Source organism: Montipora foliosa, chromosome 3 (assembly GCF_036669935.1).
Source record: "Montipora foliosa isolate CH-2021 chromosome 3, ASM3666993v2, whole genome shotgun sequence".
In the NCBI taxonomy this organism is placed as follows: Eukaryota; Metazoa; Cnidaria; class Anthozoa; order Scleractinia; family Acroporidae; genus Montipora; species Montipora foliosa.
Genome location: NC_090871.1, coordinates 37,995,893 through 38,005,892, shown reverse-complemented (window position 1 = coordinate 38,005,892; position 10,000 = coordinate 37,995,893). Strand labels below are relative to the sequence as shown.

General features: G+C 41.1%; 1 pseudogene; it reads right to left on the bottom strand.

Moving 5' to 3' along the window:
- The window catches only part of LOC137995713 (uncharacterized), a 419,354-nt pseudogene that overhangs the window by 311,871 nt on the left and 97,483 nt on the right, over window positions 1-10,000 (bottom strand).

Below are 10,000 nucleotides of genomic sequence, written 5' to 3'. Positions count from 1 at the left end.
ACAAACTTTGACTTTGTAAGTATAGTGTATTTAAAAGTTGGGGCGACGTAACTTGGGTGACACAACCTGACACCATCCATGAAACTAATTTATGTAGACCGTGACGCCGAAAATTCACACTCAAATAACAACACAATAGACTTTGCTTGCAAAGAAATTACTCTTTTTTAGATGGCGCATCATAAACAATGTTATATCGAATTTCAGCCTAGAAGCCACAGTATTTTGCCGTTTTAATCGTCTCTGTACGCTTTGTAGAACCAGAGACATCACTAATTTATTTTTGCAGTGATGCCGAAAATTCACTCACTGGTGCGTGCCAAAAAATAATGACACAATAGACTTGGCTGGTTGCAAAGAAATTACTCATTTTTAGACAGCGCATTGCAATTTACTTTCAAACAGACTGAACAATAGGGTGTGATTTTTGCTTTTGGAGCGGTGGTAATCTAGTTGCGTAATGATATTGCGTATTAACAGTCAAAACTGCTTAACTGTGTTTTCTTCAAACAGCTAAACACACTACGACGTTTAAGCAAACACTTTTGTGTGTGCATGCAGATAATTCAATAACTGTTGAGCTTGTTCTAAAACTAGCTTACTCACTAACAATAGACTTGGTAACTCCGGCACGCAACAATATGCTTTCAAACTAAGGGTGTGTTCGATTGGGAAATCTGGATTTAGATCTTAAAATCTGGATCTTCGGATTTCCAATCGAACACAAAATCCCGAAACGGATTTTGTCAGAGATTCACGAATTGGAAATCCATGTCGGGTAAGGATTTCAATTAACAAAATCTGTCGCGAAATCCGGATTTCCCAATTGAACACACCCTAACTAAACAATAGGGTGTGATTTTTGCGGCAACAGCAACTTAAGCCCTTTATTAAAATGATAACAGAACCTGGTATCTGTTACCAGCCAATCAAGATTATGGATTTTCGATCCGAATGAGTGTACTCTGTGGTATAAAGAGGTTCAAAGGCAGGTTGTTTGAAAACCATTGACACTTGGAGACCAGACCTAACCTGAAGTGATAAACACGAGTAAGCAAATAGCACAAGTAAACTGGAGCTGAGGGCAATATTCGGACGTCTTTAGGTCAGCCATTGTGGATCCGTCTCCCATTAAGCAAGGGCAAAAATTTCCCTGAAAATTCGCTAGAAAAATTAACGTATTTCTCGAAATTCGCTCTCATTTCTTTTGCACAGTACTGTATATAGCCGTATTTACCCGTGTATAAGTCGATCCCATGTATAAGTCGACCCCCCATTTTTGATGGCAAAAAACGCAATTTCTTAATTTCTTTGTTAAATGTTCATGGGACACTAATCTTGTATTCTTCGATTTCTGAAAATGTGGATACAAAAAAAAAATGGTTGAAAGAGTGGGGAGATGGCTCAACATTACTCCCATCCTCTCTCATGATCTTTGAGGAAGTTCTTCCTAGTGCTACTGGTTTGGTCACAGTGCCTGTGTCTCACCCCGACAATCTGCAACCAGTTTGTACCAATTGAACGATTTTCACTTTCATCTGTTGTTGTTACCCTAGTCCTCCTATCAGGGTTGAAGGAGATTTCTGAGTAATGGGAGAGGTTGGATTAAATTGTGTTCTGTAGCTTTTGTTGTGTGGTTTTGTATGCTTCGGGGTACTTTTGGGGTCAGTCGGGTGATGTGGTAATAGGTATGCAGTGAGGATAAATTACTATTCTAATCGCATACATAATTAGCGCATCACGGAATTTGAGCTATGTCCTTCAGATTCCGTCATGCTCTGCGTCTTATGATGCTTTGCCGTCTCTTTGCTTAAATTCTCGTATTTTGCCTCGATCTTTGTCATTTTGCCCACGTTCCGGTGAAGGAAGCTTCTGTTGCCCCACCTGTAGTGACACCAGTTAAATTGTGCGCACGTCATGTACGACCCTTAAAGCGGTGCGCGCTTCAGCAACAAATTTTGCATGCGCAACATTGCGCAAGTTTTCAACAGGTTTCTTATTTAAGGACGTTCGCAGTAATTGTTTGTGCGCAACGTTACTGCGCAGGTAACGAGACTATAAAATGTCACGCATTACTTTGAGCATTTGTGAAGTTGAGGTTTTAAAACCTTTGCAAAAACCGTGGACGATAAGTCTTGCTCAGCATTGGATCAGAGAAGGTCGCGATCAGTCAAAATTGATTTAAAATATTTATGAAAGTCAAGTAGACTACTGCACGACTGATATTCGCGAGGTTTTATCAGTCATGCACTAGTCTACTTGACTTTCATGCATATTTTTCAAGCATCAGTTAAAATAACTTGGCGACAAAAAACACCGACGAAAAAATTCCAGGCCGGCAAAAGAATGGCACATTTATTACCGAATCATCATGAAACTTAAAAGAGAAGTAAGCGGGAGGATGGAAAAGCTCTGGAAAAGGCAGCTGATCGAGTAGACTAGTGGCTGAAAGTTTGGAAAACTCGTGGATGAACCGTTGCGTAAATTTATTGGGGCTGTTTCTTTGTAATGTTTTTATTACCCTACGAACTTAAGTTCAAAGTGAATGCATGTTTTTAAAGTTCTTTTCCTTTACTTTCGTGAAAATTGAGCAGTATTTTCGTCCTCGTGCGGACCTGCGTGGAAACAATCAGTGATAAAATTTCACAAAAAACAAACTCCAGAGGATGAGGATGACGGCAATGGAGAGATATTATACAAAACACCAACCAAATGAAGATGGCCCCTGCGTAAAACTTCATTGCTATGCTCGAGAAAGGTTTTTTTTTTCGGTAAAAACCTTTCATCTCTTCAACGATCGATCCTCTCTTGGGTTCCAGTCCTTGCACGACAGGTCACGCAAAAGCGTGGCAAACGAAATTTCCAAGAGCTTTGCAAAATCACATCGATTTTACTCGTTCAGATCATCGGCGACCCCCATTTTTTAAATCATGAATCACTCACTTTACTTACTATCTACAAAATATGATGAAATGAAAAAATTCTCACCGTAAGAAGTTATCTTTTTTTAACATTTTCTTTCCTCGTGCCATCGAATTCCTGTTGTGGTTGCAACGGATAGAGCTTACGAAAACGCTCGTCGAGGATGAACTCTACTGTTTACCACATCCCTAGCGGCATACAGTTAGCTAAAAATCTCACTCCTAAAAACCTATGCACGGAAACTTTCACTCCAACAGTTTATTTTTATGATTTTTGATGGATGAGCAGATGAGGCTACATCTCGCTATTATGACCGATTTCTCGAAATGAAGGCATTTTTCCACTGCCATTTTCTCCAAAACAAAGTTGGTGACCCCCATTTTTTTTTCATTTTTGGAGTAAGTACTTTATGACCTAACTCTAGGCGAGAAATGAAGAAAATCTCACTGTAGGAAGATTTTGGCGCGAACGTCCTTAAGCTGTTTAACGCTCAGTTTCTAGACTTTGCATCCTTAAGAGCACTATTCCTAGTTGTTGGAAGTTTCTTTAATGTGTATTCAGTTATGTAAGGCTTTTTCATGCGTATTAGTTTCGTGTGTACGCTACCGTAGTCTCTAGATCTTTTGAGTAAGTTCTATGGTGTCGCAAAACTCATGCGTAAGCGCCGCGACACCCAACTACCGTTATAAAAGGTTAGTTTTATCGTTAACAAAATCAGTTGACGCAAGATCTGTTAATTCACCATAAGTTAACAAGTTTCTCCAAGTTTATCATTGTTCTGGTGATCAAGGCGGCACCAAGGTAATTATCTTTGATGCTATTTTAGTTTGTTTATGTACACGGTTTGTAGCTTTACTCGCTTAAGTTCAATTTCATCGCTTATAATTGTAAATTTAAGATTTAAGGCTTCAGTTAAAGTCAAGTTGTGTACGACATCGTTTTACTGTTATTTGTACATTGATCTTAAGTTTTTTCCTTTTACTTTTGTAACTTTCGAAGCGTGTAAGACATTTTTATATCCTGTTATTTTCGCAATCTTCACAATTTGTAATTTATTTGTATCTTTTATTTTAGTTCTCACTGTGTTTAAAGAGTTTTAAAGGATTTTAATAAACATCAGTTTGTGAACAACGTCTAACCAAACCACTGAAGCAATAGTGAGAACTTGATGAATCACAAGAAGACTCCAAGCGAAGACAACTGCAAGTCAAGCAGGAGGATAAACAACCAAAGGTCAAGCCTGTAACCAATCAAGCTCAGGAAGCGTAAAAATCCTTGAAGGCAAACAGTGCGAAAACAACGAAAGAAGGTTCAGCGACGGAAACCATAAGTAACACAAGTAATTTAAGTAAAGGTTTATGAGTTTCTCAGTTGCAAGAACATTACAATTACAGAGACACTGTTTATTTAAGAAGATTCGGCAAGTCCCGCCAAAATAACCATATTATATTTAAGTTAACGTTTGCATGTTCTTCTCAATTATTTTGTCACGTTACGTGCGGCCTTTTGGTTGCAAAGTATTAAGATTTAAGAAGAAGTTTTTTCAAGCAACATTAAGACTTGCTAATTAAGAATGTCTAGCTCAGCAAGTCAAGTAGTAGATTTAATTAATCAAGAAGAGCTAACGAGTTCTGTACAAGCTGAACTTGCAATTAAAGTAAATGGCGATCAGTTAGCTAAAAATAGCATGAATGTAAGCCAGGAGCAGTCTGAGTCCGAACCACGAATTACTAGAGTTCGAACGCTTAGCGAAAAGGGCGGGGCCTATCAAGAGCAGCGTCAGAGAGAGCATGAGAAGGACAAAGATCAGCTCGTCGCGAGGTTTCATGAAGCATACAATGCATGGAGAACGCAAGCAACAGAAATCGAGTCTTTAATGGCTAAACAGACGCCGTCGTCGCAAGTAGAAAAGGAAGAAGCGATTCTCCGTTTGAGGGAATTCCGTAACAAAATAGAGAAGATATACGATAAAATATGGATCGAACGGAATCCAGGACAAGAAATTCGTCAGAAAATGGACGGATGTGATGCACTAACACAAATGCTGGAAAGGAAATCCATAGCTGCGTCATGCAACGAAGATGTTAAATCCGTCAGAAGTAGATCGAGTAAGGGATCAACAAAGTCATGCCGGTCAAGAAGCAGTCGGTCCTCAAAGGCACCCTCTCTCATCGATTTAAAGAAAGCTGATGCTGCTGCAGAACTGGCTGCAAGGGAAGTCAAATTTAACGCCCTACAAGAAGAAACAAAACATAAGGAAGCCACTGCAAGAATGGAAGCAGAGCTAGCACAGAGAAAACTGGAGTTGGAACAAATGGAAGCCAAGAAACAAATAGAAATAGCAAGGGCTAAGTTAAAGGTATACGAGGAAGTAGAAGAATTTGAGGGCGATATGGATTCCATTGAAGATGATTATTTACAAACTTCTCCTATCTAGATAAACCTTGAAACAAAAGCAGCGTCCTTCATTCTACCTCAAAAACCCAAGTATTCAGTACCAGACGCGAACACTCCAATTTCAACAGCGCAGCCCACTCTACAGCCTCAGCCGTAGAAGGTGAAACCACCCATCCTGCACACGTTCAACCGCAAGTGTCACCAGCAAGTGTAGATACTATCACCTCAATCGTCACAGCGATAGCCGATTCATTCAGCATGAGTCACCTTCCAGCACCTGAACCAACCATCTTTAACGGTGAGCCCATCCTTTATCCGGATTGGAACTCGTCCTTTCATGCCCTCATACACCGACAGAACTTACGATCAAGTGAAAAGATGTACTATTTGAAGCAATACGTAAGTGGATCTGCCAAAGAAGCTATAAACGGGCTTTTCCTGCAAGGTTCATCGGAAGCCTACGATTGAGCATGGAACATTCTGGACGAGAGGTTTGGTCACCCATTTATAGTAACAAATGCGTACAGAGACAAGCTACGAAAATGGCCCAAGATTGGAATGAAAGATCACCAAGGCCTCAGAAGATTTGCTGATTTCTTAACAAGTGTGGAAACTGCTATGCAAGTGATTGAGAATTTAACCGTCTTGAATGACTACATGGAAAACCAGAAGTTACTTACTAGACTACCAGACTAGCTTATTTCACGATGGAACAGAGCAGTTACAAGTAGAATGAAAGAAGAGAAGAAGTATCCAGATTTCAGGACCTTCACAACCTTCATCATTGCTGAAGCAGATCTCCTATGCAATCCTATTTCGTCGTGTCATGCCGTAAAGGACGTGGAAAGGGCAACAGACATCACTCACCAGGAACCAAACCCGAGATACAACGGCAAAAAGTCAGTTCATAACACCAAGTTCAAAAGAACCAACAGAACCTCAAAGTTGCAACGGCAATGTTCATTCTGCAAAAGGACCGACCATCTGTTGAATGCCTGCGATAAGTTCAAGCCAGAGACCCGAAAACAAACTGAAGTTTGTTAAAGGAAACAGCGTGTGTTTTGGATGCCTGAGAAAGGGACACATGTCTAGTGATTGTAAGAAGAGGCTGACCTGTGCGACCTGTAACAAGAATCACCCCACCTGTCTTCACGAAGAAAGATCTCCTAAGAAGCCAGAAGAAAAGAAGAGAAGTGAAGGACAGGAACCCACCAATGTTCGCAGGACTACTTCATGTACATCCCAAGGCGCCTCCATTGCCAGCACCTCTATGATAGTTCCCATTTGGCTGTCATCATTATCGAGGCCCGACAAGGAAATATTGGTTTACGCAATCTTGGACACGCAAAGCGATGCTACGTTTATCCTCAAGGAAACCTGCGATGAACTTAATGCAGAAACTCAGCCAACAAACCTTCGAGTGAGCACTATCACAAGTCAAGACTCACTCGTCGAGAGCCAAAGAGTCTCAAGCCTACAAGTAAGGGGATATAATTCTGACGTCAAGATTTGTATTCCGGTAGCTTTTACAAGGAAATAGCTAAGAACTGGGAACACTTGAGATCAATTGAAGACGAAATGCATGACCTATTCGACTGGAACGTTGGGTTGCTTATTGAATACGATTGCTCGCAGGCGTTGACACCAAGAGACGTTCTTGCTGGCCGCAATAACGAACCATATGGCATTAAAACTGATCTTGGATGGAGTATCGTTGGTGGAAGTGAGGTAAGGAGTGGACGTTCTCTTTGCCACAAGGTTGCAGTAAAGGAAATACCCGCTGTAACAATGACTGACATTGTTCGAGTCAGATTTTCAGGGAGCTAAGAATGATAAGAAGACTTCTCAAGAGGATTTAAATTTCCTGAAGATCATGGAAGAAGGAATTGAGAGGACTGCAAACGGACACTATGAAATGCCTCTGCCATTCAAGGAACGCCCTATTTTACCTGACAACCATTTGATGGCGTTGATTCGTCTGGAGCATCTCAAACGAAAGTTCCTGAAAGATCCAAGGTATAAAGAAGATTACCTCAAGTTCATGAATGAAGTTCTAAACAGGGGTGATGCCGAAGACGCACCAGTGCTTGCGCGACAAGAAGGAGTGAAATGGTACATACCTCACCATGCCGTCTATCATCCAAAGAAAACAAGATCAGAGTTGTCTTTGATCCAATGGCAAGAAGACGTATGAACTACACAGTTTTGCTGATGCAAGCACGTCTGGATATGGACAATGCTCCTATCTAAGAGTTAAGGATGAAGATGAAAACGTTCCTGTTTCATTGGTAATGGGAAAGTCCCGCGTCGCTCCAACGAAGATTACTACGATACCAAGATGGGAGCTTACCGCTGCAGTTGTTTCAGCGAAGGTTGCTGTGATGGTTCAAGAAGAATTAAATTACGTTAATATGAAGCAGTACTCTTGGACTGATTCCAAGGTAATCCTTGGCTACATCAATAACGACGCCAAAAGATTCCACACGTTTGTTGCCAATAGAGTACAAGTAATCAGGTCGAACACTGATATCAAAGAATGGCGATACATTGATACCAATAATAATCCAGCGGATCACGCCTCCAGAGGCTTAAATGCAGAAGAGGTAATGAAATCGAACCGGTTCAGTGGACCTGCATTTCTCTGGGAGAAAGAAATCCCGCCCAGTGAAGAAGAGATTCCTACCATTCAAATTGGAGATCCGGAAGTTAAAGCCACCGTACGCGCCACTACTGTCAAGGAACCCTTCTATCTCATTGACTTCATTACAAGATGTTCCAGTTGGCCAAAGGCAGTGGGAGTGGTTTCCTACCTTAAGAGACCTTTCATGAAGAACAAGCCAAGGACAGTCACCACAACAGTAGCTGAACGACAAGATGCTGAAAGGCTTATTTTCAAAGAGATAAAGGGCACAGCTTTCTAGAACGAGATTACAAGTTTAAGCCAGAAGGAACAGAACGCCAAGATTTCAAGGGAAAGTGCCCTCTTAAAGTTGGATCCTTTCGTTGATGAACAGGGACTGATAAGAGTTGGTGGACGGCTGGAAAATTCAACCTTGCCTTTTGAAGTTAAACACCCCATCGTCCTTCTAAGGAATTCGCAAGTTACTAATCTGCTCATCGATCATTTTCACAAGAAGGTCAAGCATCAAGGGAAAGGAATGACCGTCAACGAAATTCGTTCCAATGGATTATGGATACTGGGTGTCAATGCCACAGTAGCCTCGTACATTTATAAATGTGTACAAATGTAGACGTCAGAGATGACCAACTGAAGGCCAAAAGATGGCAAACCTTCCAGAAGATAGAGTGGAATCAGCCCCGCCCTTTACATTCTGTGGAATGACTGTTTTGGACCATTCACGATTAAGGAAGGAAAGAGTTGAAGAGATATGAAGTGATATTTACTTGCATGAGTTCCCGAGCAGTGCACATACATGTAGAATAATTACACGACATGACAACTGATGCCTTCATCAACGCTTTGAGATGCTTTGCTGCAATTCGAGGACCCATTCAACAGCTGAGATCTGACCAAGGCTCTAATTTTGTGGGAGCAAGAAATGAACTCGCAAACGCCACTAAGGAGCTGGACAAGGACAGGATTCAAACCTATTTGACAGCCAATCGTTGCGAATTTGTCACGAATGTTCCCTGTTCCAGTCACTGGGGAGGAGTATGGGAAAGACAGATTAGGACCACAAGAAGCATCCTAAACACCATCCTTAACGAGTACAAAGGAAGACTCGATGCACCTTCTTGTATGAAGTCATGGCCATAATCAACAGTCGACCATTGACATGCCAGTGCCTGAATGACCCGAAGAGTTTGGAGCCTTTAACTCCGAATCATCTGCTTACAATGAAGAATTAGACACTTCTCCCACCTTCCAGTAATTTCGTTAAAGAGGAAGTGTACGCTCGAAAGAGATTGTGACGAGTTCAGTTCCTGGTTGGGCAGTTCTGGATTAGATGGCGAAAGGAGTGCCCAAAAGAAATCTGAAGATAGGAGACGTCGTTATTGTGCAACACAGAGTTCCCACAAACGAGTGGCCTCTTGGTATGGTCGTGGAGACTTCAATGAATCAGGAAGGTCTCGTTCGTGCAGTAAAAGTCAAGCTGGGATCCAGAAACCCCCAGAAGGGAAGTCATGCCAAATGCTCTGTTGTCGAGCGACCAGTACAGAAAGTTGTTCTGCTTATGGAAGGAGTAGGCTAAAGATTTAATGTCATGTTCTGGAAAGCTTTAAGAGCGCCCCTCAGCAATTTTCAACTAAGACCGTGCAAGATAAAAAAATCGAAAATTGCCAAACCTTGTCACAATAAAGGACTACCAAAACCATTTTTAGAAAAATATGTTTTAGTTTGTTTCGATAATTATTTTACCTGGACGGCGACTTTTTCGGTATGGGGCCTTGTGAGCGAGTGAAAACGACTCCAAAATGTCGCTTGCTTGAATCACTATTTTTGAAATAACGAATGAGTAACTTGAAAATCAAAACAACATGGCACAGCTAGTAATAGCTAGTAATTCATGCACCCTTTAGCGATGTTAACGGTGTATATACCAAAATTGGAATTTTTGACCAAATTTTAAAACTTAACCTTTTTTAGATTGATTACAGAGTGCCAAATTTGTGCGAAATTCGACTGTCAAAAAAGCATCCTGGTACATGGCTTTCTCAA